The 22,789-nt window shown below is 39.3% G+C and overlaps 2 non-coding genes across 2 annotated transcripts; both read right to left on the bottom strand.

The window, feature by feature from the left end:
* Window positions 1–354: 354 nt before the first annotated feature.
* LOC148565255 (small nucleolar RNA R71) lies at window positions 355–462 on the bottom strand. Its single transcript, XR_015885062.1, has one exon. It is a non-coding gene; the product is annotated as a small nucleolar RNA R71 (small nucleolar RNA).
* A 9,833-nt stretch (window positions 463–10,295) lies between these two features.
* On the bottom strand, window positions 10,296–10,403 carry LOC148565254 (small nucleolar RNA R71). The gene has a single exon (XR_015884334.1). It is a non-coding gene; the product is annotated as a small nucleolar RNA R71 (small nucleolar RNA).
* Window positions 10,404–22,789: the final 12,386 nt, after the last annotated feature.

Below are 22,789 nucleotides of genomic sequence, written 5' to 3'. Positions count from 1 at the left end.
GACTTTATTGCACCCTCTTCTGACTTCTGTGGAAGGAGCATCTCAATTCCTGCAATTGGAGCAAACAACTTTGAGCTTAAGCCTCAATTAGTTTCTTTAATGCAGCAGAATTGCAAGTATCATGGACTTCCATTAGAAGATCCTCATAAGTTTTTAGCTGAGTTCTTGCAAATCTATGACACAGTTAAGACTCATGGGGTTGACCCTGAGATCTACAAACTTATGCTTTTCCCTTTTGCTGTAAGAGACAGAGCTAGGACATGGTTGGACTCACAACCTAAGGACATCCTGAACTCTTGGGAAAAGCTGGTCAATGCCTTCTTGGCAAAGTTTTTTCCACCTCAAAAATTTAGTAAGCTTAGAGTGGAAGTCCAAACCTTCAGACAGAAGGAAGGCGAATCCCTCTATGAAGCTTGGGAAAGATACAAGTAATTGATCAGAAGGTGTCCTTCTGGTATGCTTTCAGAATGGAGCATCATATGCATATTCTATGATGGTCTGTCTGAACTGTCCAAGCTGTCATTGGACAACTCTGCTGGTGGATCTCTTCATCTGAAGAAGACGCCTGAAGAAGCTCAAGAACTCATTGAAATGGTTGCAAATAACCAATTCATGTACACTTCTGAAAGAAATCCTGTGAATAATGGGACGACTCAGAATAAAGGAGTTCTTGAAATTGATACTCTGAATGCCATATTGGCTCAAAACAAAATATTGACTCAGCAAGTCAATATGATTTCTCAAAGTTTGAATAGATTGCAAGCTGCATCCAACAGTACTAAAGAATCATCTTCTGAAGAAGAAGCTTATGATCTTGAGAACTCTGCAATGGCAGAGGTAAATTACATGGGAGAATCCTATGTAAACACCTATAATCTTTCATGGAAAAATCATCCAAATTTCTCATGGAAGGACCAACAGAAACCTCAACAAGGCTTCAATAATAATGGTGGAAGAAATAGGTTTAGCAATAGCAAGCCTTTTCCATCATCTTCTCAGTAATAAACAGAGAATTCTGAACAGAGCCACTCTGGCCTGGCAACCATAGTCTCTGATCTATCCAAGACCACACTAAGTTTCATGAATGAAACAAGGTCTTCTATTAGAAATTTGGAGGCACAAGTGGGTGATGTTAGGATTTTTGCCAGTAAAGAATTTCATAAAAATAGTCGCGTTGTAGATATAGTCTCTAAACCGACAGAAATCCCTTCGTACAAATGTTTTGGTTGTCACAAGTAACAAACCCCTTTAAAATTGATAACCGAGTATTTAAACCTCGGGTCGTCTTCTCAAGGAATTGCAGGGAGGTGTATTTATTATTGGTTATGAGTTTTCTAGGGAATGTTGAGTTTGGGCAATGGGCACAGGTATATTTAAATGACAAGTAAAATAAATTAACAATAATAAAATCTCTTGGCAAGGTATGAGAACTGGAAGTCCTATCCTTATCAATTGCGATGAGAATTGGGTTTTAATCCCACTTTGTTAACCTCTAACTATGAAGGTAAATCAAGTAGATTAATTAGCTTAATCCTCAGGTCCTAGTCAATTCCTATGGAAAGACTAGAGTTATTGGAGCAACTCCCAATTTCAATCACTCCTTTATTTGACAGCTCAAGCGTTACCAATAAATCAACCAAAGCCAAAAGGGAAAAATCTAAATTATTTAAATAAAGGAAAGCAATCATAGATCTGAAAATACCTCAAATTAGCACTAATAAAGATATCAAATGTAATATGGAAGAGTTCATAAATTAAATTAGAAAAATAAATAAAAGGGACATTGAACCTGTGATCGCAAAAGATGAAATAATCATGAAGTGAAAAGAATCCTAATTCTAAATCCTAAGAGAGAGGAGAGAACTCCTCTCTCTAAAAACTACATCTACTCCTAAAATTGTGAATTCTGAGAGCCTCCCTATGAATGGATGCAGTCCCCCACTTTATAGCCTCTAATCTGTGGTTTCTGGGCCGCAAACTGGGTCAGAAACAGTCCAGAATTCGCTGGTTTCGAATTTTGCCACGCTGGATTTCCGTCATTGCGACGCGGCCGCATGGATCACGCGGTCGTGTCACCTAGCGTCAGGGAAACTATAACATATTATATATCAAATCGAAGTTCCGGACGTTAGCTATCCAACGCAACTGGAACTGCGTCATTTGGACCTCTGAAGCTAAAGTTATAGCTGTTTGAGTGCGAAGAGGTCAGGCTGGACAGCTTAGCAATTTCTCCAACTTATTGTATTCCTTCCACTTTTGCATGCTTCCTTTCCATCCTCTAAACCATTCCTGCCCTGTAATCTCTGAAATCACTTAGCACACATATCAAGGCATCTAATGGTAATAAGAGAGGATTAATAATAAGCAAATATAAGATCAAAGAAGCATGTTTTCAATCATAGCACAAAATCAGGAAGGAAATATAAAACCATGCAAATATTATGAATAAGTGGGTAAAGAGTTGATAAAATCCACTCAATTGAGCACAAGATAAACCATGAAATAGTGGTTTATCAACCTCTCCACACTTAAACACTAGCATGTCCTCTTGCTAAGCTCAAGAGAAACTATAAAGATGAAGAGGAATGGTAGAATGCATGAAATGCAACCTATGAATGCAACTAAATGCAGAATGCTTCTACCTACTTGGTTAAAAGTAAATAAGTTCTCCAAGACAAACATAAATCAAATTCCACTAATTCAAATTATACAATAAAATGCAAGTAAACTTGTAAGAAGATAGCTCGTGAAAGCAGGAATCATAGAATTAAGCACTAAACCCTCACTGGTAGTGTATATCACTCTAGTCTCTTAAGTGTATAGGGTAAATCACTATACTCTTCCCTAGTCATGCTTTCTAAACCTTGTTCTTCATCTAACCAATCAACAAAAATTTAGTGTACCAATGCAAACATCATGAGGTCTTTTTCAAGGTTGTAATGGGGCTAAGGTAAGGGTAAAGGTATATATATGGCTAAGTGAGCTATAAATTGAATCTTTTACTAGCCAAGCTCTCACCTAACATACATACATTCTATATAACTTTAAAATCATACCTAGCTACCCATAATTCCCACTTTTATATCACATACTCATGTATCAACTTTTTCTTTTTAATTTATCACATGTGCATTGATTTTTCATTAACTTAACATTGGGGTAATTTTGTCCCCTTATTTAATTTGCTCTTTTTCTTTTCTTTTTCTCTTTTTCTCTCTTTTTTTTTTTTTTAGAAAAATAAACATAACTTATCAATGTACATGGATTTTTAATTTTTCTAGTCTCACATGAGTAGGTACCCAAATTCCAAATATTTTATCAAATTAAAAATATAACACATTTCCTTATTAACCCATGTTCGCATGGTTTCCCCACACTTAATTGTTACACAATCCCTATCTTAAGCTAACCAAAGATTCAATTGGGATATTTAATTGTTTTTCTGCTTTAAGGCTAGTGATGTGGTAAAATACAGAACAAGAGAGAGTTAAAAGGCTCAAAGTGGCTGACAAGGGTGATTTAAAGGGTAGGCTTATTTGGGATAAGTGAGGTAAAATCAAATAATGGCCTCAATCATATGCAAACATGTAAATACACTAAATAATTGACATATAGGTTGGAACAAAATATAGATTACAATCATAGAGAAGGGAACACACATGAATAAAATATTTATGGTTAAATAATGTAACCATGTAAATAAGCTCAAAGTCTCACAGGTTGTATGTTCTTTGACTCAAAAACCATGTTCCAAATACAACTTCAAACAAATTTAACACATAAAAATTTTTTAAAGATTTTTATTTAAATTAGTGAAATTTTTTCAAAAATAGGATCTTAAAAAGAGATTTATTATTTTAACCAAATAGTAACTAAATACACAAAATCAAATAAATATGCAATCAAATATGCGGATGCAACAATGAACAAATACAGAAAATAAGATTATTGGTGTTGAAAAGAAAGTACTAACCCACGGAGATCGGTATCGACCTCCCCACACTTAAAGGTTGCACCGTCCTCGGTGCATGCTAAGATGTACAAGTGGACGGGCTGTTCCAACTGATGCTTTTCTTCAAGGATTGTGCAGATGGACTTGTTTGTCTCCCCTTTTAAGAATCTTCCGGTTCTCTTCCTGGTGGCCATCCTGAAAGAAAAAGGGAAGAAAGGTAACCCAATAATAAGGGTCTCATTTACATAAAAGAAGTATGGGTTAATGCCAAATGATAAGGGTCTCATTTACATGAAAGCTTCAACATGTAAGGGAGAAAACAATAGAAGCCATGTCATACCAGTGGTGCAAAATTTGCAACCTTGGGGAAAAAGGTGGGTAATGAAAGACAATGTAAATTCATGTCAATGCAAAAGGAATATCAGTAATATAAAAATTAGCATTGATTTAAATAATATTACCCAATCAGAATAAAACAAGTCATGAAGCACCAAGAAAATACCAGAAAAGATGTAACAGTTGAATAAGAACATTTGAACACCAATAATAAATTTAGAAAAAATAAAAATATGCAATGAATGAGAGTATGCAAATAAATTAAATAAAATAAAATGAAAGTGAAAAAGAATGAGAAGTAGAAAAAGAAAGTGAGAAAGGAGAGAGAAGGGAGAAATTAGGATTAGAAAAGAAAAGATAAGAAAATTGGCACTAATCTGGATAGGTTGTGCGACGCTGGCGACGCGGTCGCGTGGTGCGCAATAAGGTCAGGTGACGCGGACGCGTGGGGCACGCGATTGCGTGACTTGATTTGTGCTAGTGGCGCGAGTGCAGCCTCGCGGTCGCACAACTCTCTGTTCAAAACTCTTTTTGTCAAAATTCTGGGTGACGCGATCACGTGGTCGACGCGATCGCGTGAGTGGCCATCATGGGGATATGACGCGGACGCGTGGGGCACGCGTTCGCGTGGTGAGGCTTGGGCTTCCAGCACGAGTCCAGCCCAACTCCAGCTCAACTTTCGGCCATGCACCCGGTTGATGTCGATTTCAGGTCACGCGGCCGTGTGGGTGATGCGGTCGCGTGGGAGGCCAATATTCCCAGGTGACACGGACGCATCAGCGACGCGGTCGCGTGGGACGAATTGTGCCACTGGCACGCCTCCAGCCTCGCTCCAGCGTGACTTTCTGTTCGTTTTTATTTTCTCTTCTCTCCTTGCGACGCGGACGCGTCGCTGATGCGGTCGCGTCGCGTGGCACCCTATTTTTTTTAAGTCTGGAAAGATGCATAATGCAGTGTTAATATGAATGTGATGCAAAACTCCAGGTTCAATATAATAAAATAAAATAAAATTTCAAAAACTGACAAAACTAAATAAAATTAAAATTGAGAAAGGAATAATTATACCATGGTGGGTTGTCTCCCACCTAGCACTTTTAGTTAGAGTCCTTAAGTTGGACATTTGGTGAGCTCCCTGTTATGGTGGCTTGTGTTTGAACTCATCCAGGAATCTCCACCAATGTTTGTGATTCCAGTAAACTCCGGGGTCCCAAACTAGGCGCAGAAAGCCTTCAAGTAAGTTAAAGCAAGTGACAAGGCCCCAAGAGTGGTGATTGGTAGAATGGATTCCGGGGTCCCAGACCTTGCCTTTGCACCCGTCTTTTGGTTGAGCAATATTGTTCCCTCCGGGTGGCAAGCAGTCTGAATTCTCACGTAAGCGGCCAAACAACTTCCTAGACCCATTCAGTTGAGCTCTATACCAACCTTTACTCCTAAACTTAAAGCTTCCAACCATGATGAACCTTGCAGGAAAATTCTTACCACTGGCCATCTTCCTCTTACTCTTAATGTCACAAAGAGCTCTAAGTTGACCATCCGTCTCCAGTAGCCCATATTCAAGTGGGATTAGAAAGCTACGGGATATGAATTTTACCCACTTGAATGTTGTGAAGGATGATGGCAACTTAGGGGGAGGTATTTTTAATGAAATTGCAAGCTCCACGCCCTTGTGCTCTTCTCTAATAATTACCACCTCTTTGCAAGCTTCTTCAATTTCAACCTCTTCCTCTTGGTAGCTTTCTTCCAATTCAATCTCCTCTTCATTGCTATCCAAGGGCATAGGAGGCTGTGCTTCTTCTTGTTGAATCTCCATCACTTCATCAACCTCTTCCAAGTCTTCAACTGTGATATACGTTGGAGGTTGTACACCCTCCTCAGCATCAAATTCAACCGTCTTGGAAAGAGGTTCTATGACTGGACTTTCCCATGGAGGTTCTGCATCTCCTAAGTCTTCAACCACTTCTTCTTCTTCAATAATTCCGGCTTCCTCTACTTGTTTCAGTACAAAGTCATGCTCCGTACTATTCACTGGAGTTTCTAGTATCTCTTTCATACTACGTTCTTCATTAGATTGTCCACATGAAGCCATGGGGGTTCCTTGAGTGCCTGAACGTCGGGAAGCTAATTGACTCATTATTGCTTTCCCCAATTGATGAATGGTTGCCTGAAATTGATCCACTGTTTCTTTTAGGCAAACCTCTGCTTCTCGGGTTGTCGGATTTGGACAGGACACATAGAGAAGTGGTGGTGGTTGGGAGTGAGTGGATTGGAATTGGGGTGGTTCTATATATGGTTCATATGGCTCATAAGGTGGTTGGTATGGTGGTTGAGGGTTAGGGTCATATGGAGGTGAATGGTGGTAGTTGGCTTGTGAGTGTGGTAGTTCAAAGTTGTGTTGAGGAAAGGGTTCATAGGCATATGGTGGTGGTTGTTGATAGTTGATGAGCGGATAATTTATACGCTTTTTGGCATTGTTTTAAGTATGTTTTTAGTAGGATCTAGTTACTTTTAGGGATGTTTTCATTAGTTTTTATGTTAAATTCACATTTCTGGACTTTACTATGAGTTTGTGTGTTTTTCTGTGATTTCAGGTATTTTCTGGCTGAAATTGAGGGACTTGAGCAAAAATCAGATTAAGAGGTTGAAGAAGGACTGCTGATGCTGTTGGATTCTGACCTCCCTGTACTCAAAGTGGATTTTCTAGAGCTACAGAACTCGAAATGGCGCGCTTCCAATTGCGTTGGAAATTAGACATCCAGGGCTTTCCAGCAATGTATAATTGTCCATACTTTGGCCAAGAATAAACGACGCAAACTGGCGTTCAACGCCAGCTTTCTGCCCAAATCTAGCGTCCAGCGCCAGAAAAGGAGCCAAAACCAGAGTTGAACGCCCAAACTGGCACAAAAGCTGGCGTTCAACTCCAAGGAGGACCTCTACACATGCAAAACTCAAAGCTCAGCCCAAGCACACACCAAGTGGGCCCCGGAAGTGGATTTATGCATCAATTACTTACTTCTGTAAACCCTAGTAGCTAGTTTATTATAAATAGGACATTTCACTATTGTATTTGAGATCTTTGGTCTCAGTTTTCATCCATTGTTCATCTTAGGAGACTATTGATCATGTTTTAGGGGGCTGGCCATCTCGGCCATGCCTGGACCTTCACTTATGTATTTTCAACGGTAGAGTTTCTACACTCCATAGATTAAGGTGTGGAGCTCTGCTGTTCCTCAAAGATTAATGCAAAGTACTACTGTTTTCTATTCAATTCATCTTGTTTTGCTTCTAAGATATTCATTCGTACTTCAATCTGAATGTGATGAATGTGACAATCATCATCATTCCCTATGAACGCGTGCCTGACAACCACTTCCGTTCTACCTTAGACTGAATGAGTATCTCTTAGATCTCCTAACCAGAATCATCGTAGTGTAAGCTAGAATGATGGCGGCATTCAAGAGAATCCGGAAGGTCTAAACCTTGTCTGTGGTATTCCGAGTAGGATTCAATGAATGAATGACTGTGACGAGCTCCAAACTCGCAATTGCGGGGCGTTAGTGACAGACGCAAAAGGATAGTAAATCCTATTCCAGCATGATCGAGAACCGACAGATGAATAGCCGTGCCGTGACAGGGTGCGTTGGCCATTTTCACTGAGAGGATAAGATGAAGCCATTGACAAGGGTGATGCCTCCAGACGATTAGCCGTGCCGTGACAGGGCATTTGGATCATTTTCCCAAGAGAAGACCGAAAGTAGCCAATGACAATGGTGATGTATCACATAAAGCCAGCCATGGGAAGGAGTAAGACTGACTTGATGAAGATAGCAGGAAAGCAGAGGTTCAGAGGAACGAAAGCATCTCCATTCGCTTATCTGAAATTCTCACCGATGAATTACATAAGTATTTCTATCCCTAACTTATTAATTACTTTCAAAAACTCCATAACCATTTGATATCCGCCTGACTGAGATTTACAAGGTGACCATAGCTTGCTTCATACCAACAATCTCCGTGGGATTCGACCCTTACTCACGTAAGGTATTACTTGGACGACCCAGTGCACTTGCTGGTTAGTTACACGGAGTTGTGAACCATGGTCTTGGCATCATGTTTTTTTGGCGCCATTACCAGGGAAAGAAAGAGCGATGAATTTTACATAATTAAAGTGTAATCACGATTCCGCGTACCAAGTTTTTGGCGCCGTTGCCGGGGATTGTTTGAGTATGGACAACTGACGGTTCATCTTGTTGCTCAGATTAGGTAATTTTCTTTTTGTTTTCTTTTCAAAATTTTTTTCAAAAATATTTCAAAAATGTCTCATCTGTTTTCGAAAAAAATAAAAAATAAAAATAAAAAAAATTGTTTTTAAAAATATATTTTTCTTCAGAAATTTTAAGAATGAATTCTAGTGTTTCACGAAGCATGTGAAGCCTGGCTGGCTGTAAAGCCATGTCTAAATTCATTTGGACTGAGGCTTGCAATTTGTTATCAAGAGCAAGCTAGTTGTTGTTAATCCATCTGCTGCTGTTCCTGATTTACATGCTGAAGCTTGGCTGGCCATTGGCCATGTCTAGTGTTTTGGACCGGAGCTTTCATTGAAAGCTTGGCTGGCTAGTGAGCCATGTCTAATTCCTGGACTGAAGCTTTAGACTAACATGGCAAGATTCCTGGAATTCATATTAAAAATTTTGGAATCCTTATTTTTTTTTCTTTTTCAAATAATTTTCGAAAAAATACAAAAAAATTAGAAAATCATAAAAATCAAAAATATTTTTTGTGTTTCTTGTTTGAGTCATGAGTCATGTTATAAGTTTGGGTGTCAATTGCATGTGCATCTTGCATTTTTCGAAAATTTTCATGCATTCATAGTGTTCTTCATGATCTTCAAGTTGTTCTTGGTAAGTCTTCTTGTTTGATCTTTGCATTTGCATGTTTTGTGTCTTTTCTTGTTTTTTATATGCATTCTTGAATTCTTAGTGCCTAAGCATTAAAGAATTCTAAGTTTGGTGTCCTGCATGTTTTCTTTGCATTAAAAATTTTTCAAAAATATGTTCTTGGTGTTCATCATGATCTTCATAGTGTTCTTGGTGTTCATCTTGACATTCATAGAATTCTTGCATGCATCACATGTTTTGATCTAAAATTCTCATGCATTGCATCATCTTTCTTGTTTTTCTCTCTCATCATAAAAATTCAAAAAATCAAAAAAATATCTTTCCCTCTTTTTCTCTCTCAAATTTCAAAAATTAGATTTGACTTTTTCAAAAATTTTTAAAATCAAGTTGTTTTCATGAGTCAAATCAAATTTTCATTTTAAAAATCTTATCTTTTTCAAAATCTTTTTCAAAAATCAAATCTTTTTCATTTTTTCTTAGTTATTTTTGAAAATTATAAAAATATTTTTCAAAAATCTTTTTCTTATTTTTATCACATATTATTATTATTATTTTTTCTATGCCCTCTTCTTTGTCATATGAGCAGGAGCAAGGACAAGAATATTCTTGTTGAAGCAGATCCAGAACCTGAAAGGACTCTGAAGAGAAAACTAAGAGAAGCTAAATTATAACAATCCAGAGATAACCTTTCAGAAATTTTCGAACAGGAAGAGGAGATGGCAGCCGAAAATAATAATAATGCAAGGAGTATGCTTGGTGACTTTACTGCACCTAATTCCAATTTACATGGAAGAAGCATCTTCATTATTGCCATTGGAGCAAACAACTTTGAGCTGAAACCTCAATTAGTTTCTCTGATGCAGCAAAACTGCAAGTTTCATGGACTTCCATCTGAAAATCCTTTTCAGTTCTTAACTGAATTCTTGCAGATATGTGATACTGTTAAGACTAATGGAGTAGATCCTGAAGTCTACAGGCTTATGCTTTTCCCTTTTGCTGTAAGAGACAGAGCTAGAATCTGGTTGGACTCTCAACCCAGAGACAGCCTAAACTCTTGGGATAAGCTGGTCACGGCTTTCTTAGCCAAGTTCTTTCCTCCTCAAAAGCTGAGCAAGCTTAGAGTGGATGTTCAGACCTTCAAACAGAAAGAAGGTGAATCCCTCTGTGAAGCTTGGGAAAGATACAAACAGTTGACCAAAAAGTGTCCTTCTGACATGCTTTCAGAATGGACCATCCTGGATATATTCTATGATGGTCTGTCTGAGTTATCTAAGATGTCATTGGATACCTCTGCAGGTGGATCCATTCACCTAAAGAAAACGCCTGCAGAAGCTCAAGAACTCATTGACATGGTTGCAAATAACCAGTTCATGTACACCTCTGAAAGGAATCCTGTGAATAATGGGACGCCTATGAAGAAGGGAGTTCTTGAAGTTGATACTTTGAATGCCATATTGGCTCAGAATAAAATATTGACTCAGCAAGTCAATATGATCTCTCAGAGTCTGCATGGAATACAAGCTGCATCCAACAGTACTCAAGAGGCTTCTTATGCAGAAGAAGCTTATGATCCTGAGAACCCTGCAATAGCAGAGGTGAATTACTTAGGTGAACCTTATGGAAACACCTATAACTCATCATGGAGAAATCATCCAAATTTCTCATAGAAGGATCAAAAGCCTCAACAAGGCTTTAATAATGGTGGAAGAAACAGGTTTAACAATAATAAACCTTTTCCATCATCCACTCAGCAACAGACAGAGAACTCTGAACAAAATGCTTCTAATTTAGCAAATCTAGTCTCTGATCTATCTAAGGCCACTGTGAGTTTCATGAATGAAACTAGGTCTTCCATTAGAAATTTGGAAGTACAAGTGGGCTAGCTGAGTAAAAGGATCACTGAAATTCCTCCCAGTACTCTCCCAAGCAATACAGAAGAGAACCCAAAAGGAGAGTGCAAGGCCATTGACATAAGCACCATGGCCGAACCTACAAGGGGAGTGGAGAACGCAAATCCCAAGGAGAAAGACCTCCTGGGACGTCCAGTGATCAATAAGGAGCTTCCCTCTGAGGAACAAAAGGACTATGAGGCTCATCTAGAGACTATAGAGATTCCATTGAACCTCCTTATGCCCTTCATGAGCTCTGATGAGTATTCCTCTTCTGAAGAGAATAAGGATGTTACTGAAGAGCAAACTGCCAAGTTTCTTGGTGCAATCATGAAGCTGAATGCCAAATTATTTGGCATTGATACTTGGGAAGTTGAACCTCCCTTGTTCATCAATGAACTAAGTGATCTGAATCAACTGACATTACCTCAGAAGAGACAGGATCCTGGAAAGTTCATAATACCCTGTACCATAGGCACCATGATCTTTAAGGCTCTATGTGACCTTGGTTCAGGAATAAACCTTATGCCCCTCTCTGTAATAGAGAAACTGGGAATCTATAGGGTGCAAGCTGCTAAAATCTCATTAGAGATGGTAGACAGTTCAAGAAAACAGGCTTATGGACAAGTAGAGGACGTGTTAGTAAAGGTTGAAGGCCTTTACATCCCTGCTGATTTCATAGTCCTGGATACTGGAAAGGAAGAGGATGAATCCATCATCCTAGGAAGACCTTTCCTGGCCACAGCAAGAGCTGTGATTGATGTTGACAGAGGTGAAATAGTCCTTCAATGGAATGAGGACTCCCTTGTGTTTAAAACTCAAGGATCTCCCTCTGCAACCATGGAGAGGAAGCATGAAAAGCTTCTCTCAAAGCAGAGTCAACCAGAGCCCCCACAGTCAAACTCTAAGTTTGGTGTTGGGAGGCCACAACCAAACTCTAAGTTTGGTGTTGAACTCCCATATCCAAAATCTAAGTTTGGTGTTGGAGAGTCTCAACAAAGCTCTGTACATCTGTGAGGCTCCATGAGAGCCCACTATCAAGCTATTGACATTAAAGAAGCGCTTGTTGGGAGGCAACCCAATTTCTATTTATCTAACTCTATTTTTTTCTTAGTTATATGTCTTTGTAGGTTCATGATCATGTGGAGTCACAAAATAAATATAAAAATTGAAAACGGAATCAACAACAGCAGAAGAAAAATCACACCCTGGAGGAAGCACCTGCCTGGCGTTCAACGCCAGAACAGAGCATGGTTCTGGCGCTGAACGCCCAAAATGGGCAGCATTCTGGCACTGAACGTCCAAAACAAGCATGGTTCTGGCGTTCAACGCCAGAAATGGCAACAAATGGGCGTTGAACGCCCAAAATGGGCACCAACCTAGCGCTGAACGCCCAGAGTTGTGTGCAAAGGCATTTTACATGCCTAATTGGTGCAGGGATGCAAATCCTTAACACCTCAGGATCTGTGGACCCCACAGGATCATCTCAGGATCAGTAGACCCCACAGGATCACCTCAGGATCTGTGGACCCCACAGGATCCCCACCTACCTCCACTCACTTCTTCTCACCCCTCTTTCACACAATCCCATAAACACTCTTCCCCAAAACTCTTCACCAATCACCTCAATCTCTCTTCCCCATCACCTCTTCACCACTCACATCCATCCACTCTTCCCCGTAAACCTACCTCATAAACCCCACCTACCTTCAAAATTCAAAACCAATTTCCCACCCAAACCCACCCATATGGCCGAAACCTTTCCCCCCTCCCTTCCCTATATAAAGCCCTCCATTCTTCTTCAAATTCACACAACACAACCCCTCTATACCCTTCTTGGCCGAACCACATCACCTTCTCCCTCTCCTCCATTTTTTCTTCTTCTTCATCTATTCTTTCTTCTCTTGCTCGAGGGCGAGCAAAATTCTAAGTTTGGTGTGGTAAAAGCATAAGCTTTTTGTTTTTCCATTACCATTGATGGCACCTAAGACCGGAGAATCCTCTAGAAAGGGGAAAGGGAAGACAAAAGCTTCCACATCCGAGTCATGGGAGATGGAAAGATTCATCTCCAAAGCCCATCAAGACCACTTCTATGATGTTGTGGCCAAGAAGAAGGTGATCCCTGAGGTCCCTTTCAAACTCAAAAGAAATGAGTATCCAGAGATCCGACATGAAATTCAAAGAAGAGGTTGGGAAGTTCTAACAAATCCCACCCAATAAGTCGGCATCCTAATAGTTCAAAAGTTCTATGCTAATGCATGGATCACCAAGAACCATGATCAAAGTAAGAACCCGGATCCAAAGAACTATGTTACAATGGTTCGGGGGAAATACTTGGATTTTAGTCCGGAAAATGTGAGGTTGGCGTTCAACTTGCCAAACATGGAAGAGAACGCACGCCCCTACACAAGGTGAGTCAACTTTGATCAAAGGTTGGACCAAGTCCTTATGGACATATGTGTAGAAGGAGCTCAATGGAAGATTGACTCCAAAGGCAAGCCGGTTCAACTAAGAAGATTGGACCTCAAGCCTGTAGCTAGAGGATGGTTGGAGTTCATTCAATGCTCAATCATTCCCACTAGCAACCGGTCTGAAGTTACTATAGACCGGGCCATCATGATCCATAGCATCATGATTGGAGAAGAGGTGGAAGTTCATGAGATTATACCTCAAGAACTCTACAAGGTGGCTGACAAGTCTTCCACTATGGCAAGGTTAGCCTTTCCTCACCTCATTTGCCACCTATGCAATTCAGCTGGGATTGACATAGAGGGAGATATCCTCATTAAAGAGGACAAGCCCATCACTAAGAAAAATATGGACCAAGCAAGAGAGCCCATTCATGGAGCTCAAGAGGCGTATGAAGCTCATCACCATGAGATCCCGGAGATGCCTCAAATGCACTTTCCTCCACAAAACTATTGGGAGCAAATCAACACCTCCCTAGGAGAATTGAGTTCCAATATGGGACAACTAAGGGTGGAACATCAAGAGCACTCCATCATGCTTCATGAAATAAGAGAAGATCAAAAAGCAATGAGGGAGGAGCAACAAAGACAAGGAAGAGACATAGAAGAGCTCAAGGACATCATTGGTTCCTCAAGAAGGAAACGCCACCATCACTAAGGTGGATTCATTCCTTGCTCTTATTTCTTCTGTTTTTCGTTTTCTATGTTATGTGCTTATCTATGTTTGTGTCTTCATTACATTATCATTAGTAGTTAGTAACTTTGTCTTAAAGTTATGAATGTCCTATGAATCCATCACCTCTCTTAAATGAAAAATATTTTAATTCAAAAGAACAAGAAGTACATGAGTTTCGAATTTATCCTTGAACTTAGTTTAATTATATTGATGTGGTGACAATGCTTCTTGTTTTCTGAATGTATGCTTGAACAGTGCATATGTCTTTTGAAGTTATTGTTTAAGAATATTAAATATGTTGGCTCTTGAAAGAATGATGACTAGGAGACATGTTATTTGATAATCTAAAAAATCATAAAAATGATTCTTGAAGCAAGAAAAAGCAGCAAAGAACAAAGCTTGCAGAAAAAAAAAAATAGGCGAAAAAAAATAGAAAAAAAAATAGAAAGAAAAAGCAAGCAGAAAAAGCCAAAAGCTCTTAAAACCAAGAGGCAAGAGCAAAAAGCCAATAACCCTTAAAACCAAAAGGCAAGGGCAAATAAAAAGGATCCCAAGGCTTTGAGCATTAGTGGATAGGAGGGCCTAAAGGAATAAAATCCTGGTCTAAGCGGCTAAACCAAGCTGTCCCTAACCATGTGCTTGTGGCGTGTAGGTGTCAAGTGAAAACTTGAGACTGAGCGGTTAAAGTCAAGGTCCAAAGCAAAAAAAAAGAGTGTGCTTAAGAACCCTGGACACCTCTAATTGGGGACTTTAGCAAAGCTGAGTCACAATCTGAAAAGGTTCACCCAATTATGTGTCTGTGGCATTTATGTATCCGGTAGTAATACTGGAAAACAAAGTGCTTAGGGCCACGGCCAAGACTCATAAAGAAGCTGTGTTCAAGAATCATCATACTGAACTAGGAGAATCAATAACACTATCTGAACTCTGAGTTCCTATAGATGCCAATCATTCTGAACCTCAATGGATAAAGTGAGATGCCAAAACTATTCAAGAGGCAAAAAGCTACAAGTCCCGCTCATTTGATTGGAGTTATGTTTCATTGATAGTTTGGAATTTATAGTATATTCTCTTCTTTTTATCCTACTTGATTTTCAGTTGCTTGGGGACAAGCAACAATTTAAGTTTGGTGTTGTGATGAGCGGATAATTTATACGCTTTTTGGCATTGTTTTTAGTATGTTTTTAGTAGGATCTAGTTACTTTTAGGGATGTTTTTAATAGATTTTGTGTTAAATTCACATTTCTGGACTTTACTATGAGTTTGTGTGTTTTTCTGTGATTTCAAGTATTTTCTGGCTGAAATTGAGGGACTTGAGCAAAAATCAGATTCAGAGGTTGAAGAAGGACTGCTGATGCTGTTGGATTCTGACCTCCCTGCACTCAAAGTGGATTTTCTGGAGCTACAGAACTCGAAATGGCGCGCTTCCAATTGCGTTGGAAAGTAGACATCCAGGAAACTGGCGTTCAACGCCAGCTTTCTGCCCAAATCTGGCGTCCAGCGCCAGAAAAGGAGTCAAAACCAGAGTTGAACGCCCAAACTGGCACAAAAGCTGGCGTTCAACTCCAAGGAGGACCTCTACACGTGCAACACTCAAAGCTCAGCCCAAGCACACACCAAGTGGGCCCCGGAAGTGGATTTATGCATCAATTACTTACTTCTGTAAACCCTAGTTGCTAGTTTATTATAAATAGGACATTTCACTATTGTATTTGAGATCTTTGGTCTCAGTTTTCATCCATTGTTCATCTTAGGAGACTATTGATCACGTTTTAGGGGGCTGGCCATCTCGGCCATGCCTGGACCTTCACTTATGTATTTTCAACGGTAGAGTTTCTACACTCCATAGATTAAGGTGTGGAGCTCTACTGTTCCTCAAAGATTAATGCAAAGTACTACTGTTTTTTATTCAATTCATCTTGTTTCGCTTCTAAGATATTCATTCGTACTTCAATCTGAATGTGATGAACGTGACAATCATCATCATTCCCTATGAACGCGTGCCTGACAACCACTTCCGTTCTACCTTCGACTGAATGAGTATCTCTTAGATCTCTTAATCAGAATCTTCGTGGCGTAAGCTAGAATGATGGCGGCATTCAAGAGAATCCGGAAAGTCTAAACCTTGTCTGTGGTATTCCGAGTAGGATTCAATGAATGAATGACTGTGATGAGCTCTAAACTCGCGATTGCGGGGCGTTAGTGACAGACGCAAAAGGATAGTAAATCCTATTCCAGCATGATCGAGAACCGACAGATGAATAGCCGTGCCGTGACAGGGTGCGTTGATCATTTTCACTGAGAGGATAAGATGAAGCCATTGACAAAGGTGATGCCTCCAGACGATTAGCCATGCCGTGACAGGGCATTGGATCATTTTCCCGAGAGATGACTGAAAGTAGCCGTTGACAATGGTGATGTATCACATAAAGCCAGCCATGGAAAGGAGTAAGACTGATTGGATGAAGATAGCAGGAAAGCAGAGGTTCAGAGGAACGAAAGCATCTCCATTCGCTTATCTGAAATTCTCACCAATGAATTACATAAGTATTTCTATCCCTATTCTATTAATTATTATTCGAAAACACCATTATCAATTTATATCTGCCTAACTGAGATTTGCAAGGTGACCATAGCTTGCTTCATACCAACAATCTCCGTGGGATTCGACCCTTACTCACGTAAGGTATTACTTGGACGACCCAGTGCACTTGCTGGTTAGTTACACGGAGTTGTGAACCATGGTCTTGGCATCATGTTTTTTTGGCGCCATTACCAGGGAAAGAAAGAGCGATGAATTTTACATAATTAAAGTGTAATCACGATTCTGCGTACCAATAGTCCATTGGAGGTGGTTGTTGCCATGAGGGTTGATCAAATCCTTGTGGCTCCTCCCATCTTTGATTGTTCCAACCTTAATGCATGTTCTCATTGTAATTTCTTCTTCCTGCAACATTATTGTAACCAGACTCATAACAAAAGGGGTGAGAGTTCATAGTAGCAAATAAAAAAAATTAAAAACAAAAATAAAAATAAATTTAAATTAAAAGGTTATTTAAATTTTGAATTTAAATTTTGAAATTTGAATTTTGAAATTTTGAAATTTGAATTTTGAATTTTGAAAAATTTTGAATTTGAATATTGAAAAAACTTTTTTAAATTTAAATTTTGAAATTTGATTTTTGAAATAAGATAAGATAAAATAAAAATTTTAAAATAAAAACCAATAACCTCTTAACTTAAGAAAAAGCAAAAATAAAAATAAAAACAAATAAACAAGCAAAAATAAAATATTTACAATAACCAATAATAAGGCACACGTTTGCAATTCTCCGGCAACGGCGCCATTTTGACGTTAGGATTTTTGCCAGTAAAGAATTTCATAAAAACAGTCGCGTTGTAGATATAGTCTCTAAACCGACAGAAATCCCTTTCGTACAAACGTTTTGGTTGTCACAAGTAACAAACCCCTTTAAAATTGATAACCGAGTATTTAAACCTCGGGTCATCTTCTCAAGGAATTGCAGGGAGGTGTATTTATTATTGGTTATGAGTTTTCTGGGGAATGTTGAGTTTGGGCAATGGGCACAGGTATATTTAAATGACAAGTAAAATAAATTAACAATAATAAAATCTCTTGGCAAGGTACGAGAACTGGAAGTCCTATCCTTATCAATTGCGATGAGAATTGGGTTTTAATCCCACTTTGTTAACCTCTAACTATGAAGGTAAATCAAGTGGATTAATTAGCTTAATCCTCAGGTCCTAGTCAATTCCTATGGAAAGACTAGAGTTATTTGAGCAACTCCCAATTTCAACCACTCCTTTATTTGACAGCTCAAGCATTACTAATAAATCAACCAAAGCCAAAAGGGAAAAATCTAAATTATTTAAATAAAGGAAAGCAATCATAGATCTGAAAATACCTCAAATTAGCACTAATAAAGATATCAAATGAAACATGGAAGAGTTCATAAATTAAATTAGAAAAATAAATAAAAGGAACATTGAACCTGTGATCGCAAAAGATGAAATAATCATGAATTGAAAAGAATCTTAATTCTAAATCCTAAGAGAGAGGAGAGAACCTCTCTCTCTAAAAACTACATCTACTCCTAAAATTGTGAATTCTGAGAGCCTCTCTATGAATGGATGTAGTCCCCCACTTTATAGCCTCTAATCTGTATTTTCTGGACTGCAAACTGGGTCAGAAATAGTCCAGAATTCGCTGGTTTCGAATTTTGCCACGCTGGATTTCCGTCACTGCAACATGGCCGCATAGATCATGCGATCGCGTTACCTAGCTTCAGGGAAACTATAATATATTATATATCAAATCGAAGCCCCGGACGTTAGCTATCCAACGCAACTAGAACCGCGTCATTTAGATCTCTATAGCTAAAGTTATAGCCGTTTGAGTGCGAAGAGGTCAGGCTGGACAGCTTAGCAATTTCTCCAACTTATTGTATTCCTTCCACTTTTGCATGCTTCCTTTCCATCCTCTAAGCCATTCCTGCCCTGTAATCTCTGAAATCACTTAGCACACATATCAAGGCATCTAATGGTAATAAGAGAGGATTAATAATAAGCAAATATAAGATCAAAGAAGCATGTTTTCAATCATAGCACAAAATCAGGAAGGAAATATAAAACCATGCAAATATTATGAATAAGTGGGTAAAGAGTTGATAAAATCCACTCAATTGAGCACAAGATAAACCATGAAATAGTGGTTTATCAGTGGGTTAGCTGAGTAAGAAGATTTCTGAAACTCCTCCCAGTACTCTCCCAAGCAATACAGAAGAAAATCCCAAGAGAGAGTCCAAGGCCATAACCATGACCAACATGGCTGAACCTGGAGAGGGTGAGGAGGACGTGAGTCACAGTGAGAAAAACCTCACGGGACGTCCCCTGGACAGAATGGAGTTTCCCTTTGAGAAACCAAAGGAATCTGAGGCTCATATACAGACCATAGAGATTCCATTGAACTTTCTTCTGCCATTCATGAGCTCTGATAAATATTCTTCCTCTAAAGAGGATGAATACATCACTGAAGAGCAAGTTGCTAAATATCTAGGAGCAATCATGAAGCTGAATGCCAAGTTATTTGGTACTGAGACTTGGGAGGATGAACCCCCCTTGTTCACCAATGAACTGAATGCATTAATGAGGCAGACATTACCTCAGAAGAAACCGGATCCCGGAAAATTCTTCATACCTTGTACCACAGGCACCATGACCTTTAAGAAGGCTCTAGGTGACCTGGGGTCAGGGATAAACCTCATGCCCCTTTCTGTAATGGAGAAACTGGAAATCTTTGAGGTACAAGCTGCAAGAATCTCACTAGAGATGGCAGACAAATCAATGAAACAAGCTTATGGATTAGTAGAGGACGTGCTAGTGAAGGTTGAAGGCCTTTACATCCCTACTGATTTCATAATCCTAGACACTGGGAAGGATGAGGATGAATCCATCATCCTTGGCAGACCCTTCCTAGCCACAACAAAAGTTGTGATTGATGTTGACAGAGGAGAGTTGGTCCTTCAGTTGAATGAGGACTACCTTGTATTCAAGACTTAAGGTTCTCCTTCTATAATCATGGAGAGGAAGAATAAAAAGCTTCTCTCAATACAGAGTCAAACAAAGCCCCCACATTCAAACTCTAAGTTTGGTGTTGGGAGGCCACAACTAAACTCTAAGTTTGGTGTTGAGAGGCCCCAACCCTGCTCTGATTATTTGTGAGGCTCCATGAGAGCTCACTGTCAAGCTATTGACATTAAAGAAGTGCTTATTGGGAGGCAACCCAATGTTATTTAATTATGGCACCTAAGGCCGGAGAAACCTCTAGAAAGAGGAAAGGGAAGGCAAAAGCTTCCACCTCCGAGTCATGGGAGATGGAGAAATTCATCTCAAAGGTCCATCAAGACCACTTCTTTGAAGTTATGGCCAAGAAGAAGGTGATCCCTGAGGTCCCTTTCAAGCTCAAAAGGAGTGAGTATCCGGAGATTTGACATGAGATTAGAAGAAGAGGATGGGAAGTTCTCTCCAATACTATTCAACAAGTTGGGATCTTAATGGTTCAAGAGTTCTATGCAAACGCATGGATCACTAGGAACCATGATAAAAGTATGAACCTGAATCCAAAGAATTGGCTTACAATGGTTCGGAGGAAATACTTAGATTTCAATATGGAAAATGTAAGGTTGGCGTTCAACTTGCCAATGATGCAAGAAAACGCACGCCCCTACACTAGAAGGGTCAACTTTGATCAAAGGTTGGACCAAGTCCTCGTGGACATATGTGAGGAAGGAGCTCAGTGGAAAAGAGACTCAAGAGGCAACCCGGTTCAATTGAAAAGACCGGACCTTAAACCTGTGGCTAGAGGATGGTTGGAGTTCATCCAACGCTCTATCATTCCTACTAGCAACCGATCCGAAGTAACTGTGGATCGGGCCATCATGATCCATAGTATCATGATTGGGGAGGAAGTGAAAGTTCATGAAATTATACCTCAAGAACTCTACAAGGTGGCTGACAAGTTCTCCACTTTGGCAAGGTTAGCCTTCCCTCATCTCATTTGTCACTTTTGCAATTCAGCAGGAATTGACATAGAGGAAGACACCTTCATTGATGAGGACAAGCCCATCACTAAGAAAAAGATGGAGCAAACAAGAGAGCCCACTCATGGACCTCAACAAGAGCATGAGGAAATTCCTCATCATGAAATTCCTAAGATGCCTCAAGGGATGCATTTTCCTCCACAAAATTATTGGGAGCAAATCAACACCTCCCTAGGAGAATTGAGTTCCAACATGGGACAACTAAAGGTGGAGCACCAAGAGCATTCCATCCTCCTCCATGAAATTAGAGAAGACCAAAGAGCCATGAGGGAGGAGCAACAAAGGCAAGGAAGAGACATAGAGGAGCTCAAGCACTCCATAAGATCTTGAAGAGGAAGAACTAGCCGCCATCACTAAGGTGGACCCGTTCTTTAATTTCCTTGTTTTTATTCTTCTATTTTTCGTTCCCTATGCTTTATGTTTTGTCTATGTTTGTTTCTTTATTACATGATCATTAGTGTCTAGTGCCTATGTCTTAAAGCTATGAATGTCCTATGAATCCATCACCTTTCTTAAATGAAAAATATTTTTAATTGCAAAAGAACAAGAAGTGCATGGTTTCGAATTCTATCTTGAATTTAGTTTAATTAATTTGATGTGGTGGCGATACCTTTTGTTTTCTGAATGAATGCTTGAACAGTGCATATTTTTGAATTTGTTGTTTATGAATGTTAAAATTGTTGGCTCTTGAAAGAATAACGAAAAAGGAGAAATGTTATTGATAATCTGAAAAATCATAAAATTGATTCTTGAAGCAAGAAAAAGCAGTGAATAGAAAAATCTTGCCAAAAAAAAAAAGAAAAAAAAAGAAAAAGAAAAAGCAAGCAGAAAAAGAGGATCCAAGGCAAGGGTGGAAAGAGGATCCAAGGCTTTGAGAATTAATGGATAGGAGGGCCCAAAGGAATAAAATCTTGGCCTAAGCGGCTAAATCAAGCTGTTCCTAACCATGTGCTTGTGGCGTGAAGGTGTCAAGTGAAAGCTTGAGACTGAGCGGTTAAAGTTGTTGTCCAAAGCAAAAAAAAAAAAGTTTGCTTAAGAGCTCTGGACACCTCTAACTGGGGACTCTAGCAAAGCTGAGTCACAATCTGAAAAGGTTCACCCAGTTATGTGTCTGTGGCATTTATGTATCCGGTGGTAATACTGGAAAACAAAATGATTAGGGTCACGGCCAAGACTCATAAAGTAGCTGTGTTCAAGAATCAACATACTGAACTAGGAGAATCAATAACACTATCTAAATTCTGAGTTCCTATAGATGCCAATCATTCTGAACTTCAAAGGATAAAGTGAGATGCCAAAACTGTTTAGAAGCAAAAAGGCTACAAGTCCCGCTCATCTAATTGAAACTAATTTTCAGTGATAAGTTTGGAATTCATTGTATATTCTCTTCTTTTTATCCTACTTTATTTTTAGTTGCTTGGGGACAAGCAACAATTTAAGTTTGGTGTTGTGATGAGCGGATAATTTATACGCTTTTTGGCATTGTTTTTAGGTAGTTTTCAGTATGTTTTAGTTGCTTTTTATTATATTTTTATTAGTTTTTAAATAAAAATCACATTTCTAGACTTTACTATGAGTTTGTGTTTTTTTCTATGATTTCAGGTATTTTCTGCCTGAAATTGAGGGACCTGAGCAAAAATCTGATTCAGAGGCTGAAATAGGACTACAGATGCTGTTGGATTCTGACCTCGCTACACTCAAAATGGATTTTCTGGAGCTACAGAAACCCAATTGTCGCACTCTCAATTGCGTTGGAAAGTAGACATCTTGGGCTTTCCAGCAATATATAATGGTCCATACTTTTCCCGAGTTTTGATAACGCAAACTGGCGTTTAAACACCAACTTTCTACCCACATTCTGGCGTTAAACACCGGAACTGGCATAAAAGCTGGAGTTAAACGCCCAAACTGGCCCCAAAGCTGGCGTTTAACTCCAAGAAGAGTCTCTACACG

The sequence above is a fragment of the Arachis ipaensis genome, chromosome B5, assembly GCF_059453495.1.
Source record: "Arachis ipaensis isolate K30076 ecotype BB chromosome B5, ASM5945349v1, whole genome shotgun sequence".
NCBI classification, from domain to species: Eukaryota; Viridiplantae; Streptophyta; class Magnoliopsida; order Fabales; family Fabaceae; genus Arachis; species Arachis ipaensis.
The sequence above is the reverse complement of the archived record's forward strand: the minus strand, read 5'-3'. Positions and strand labels throughout refer to the sequence as shown.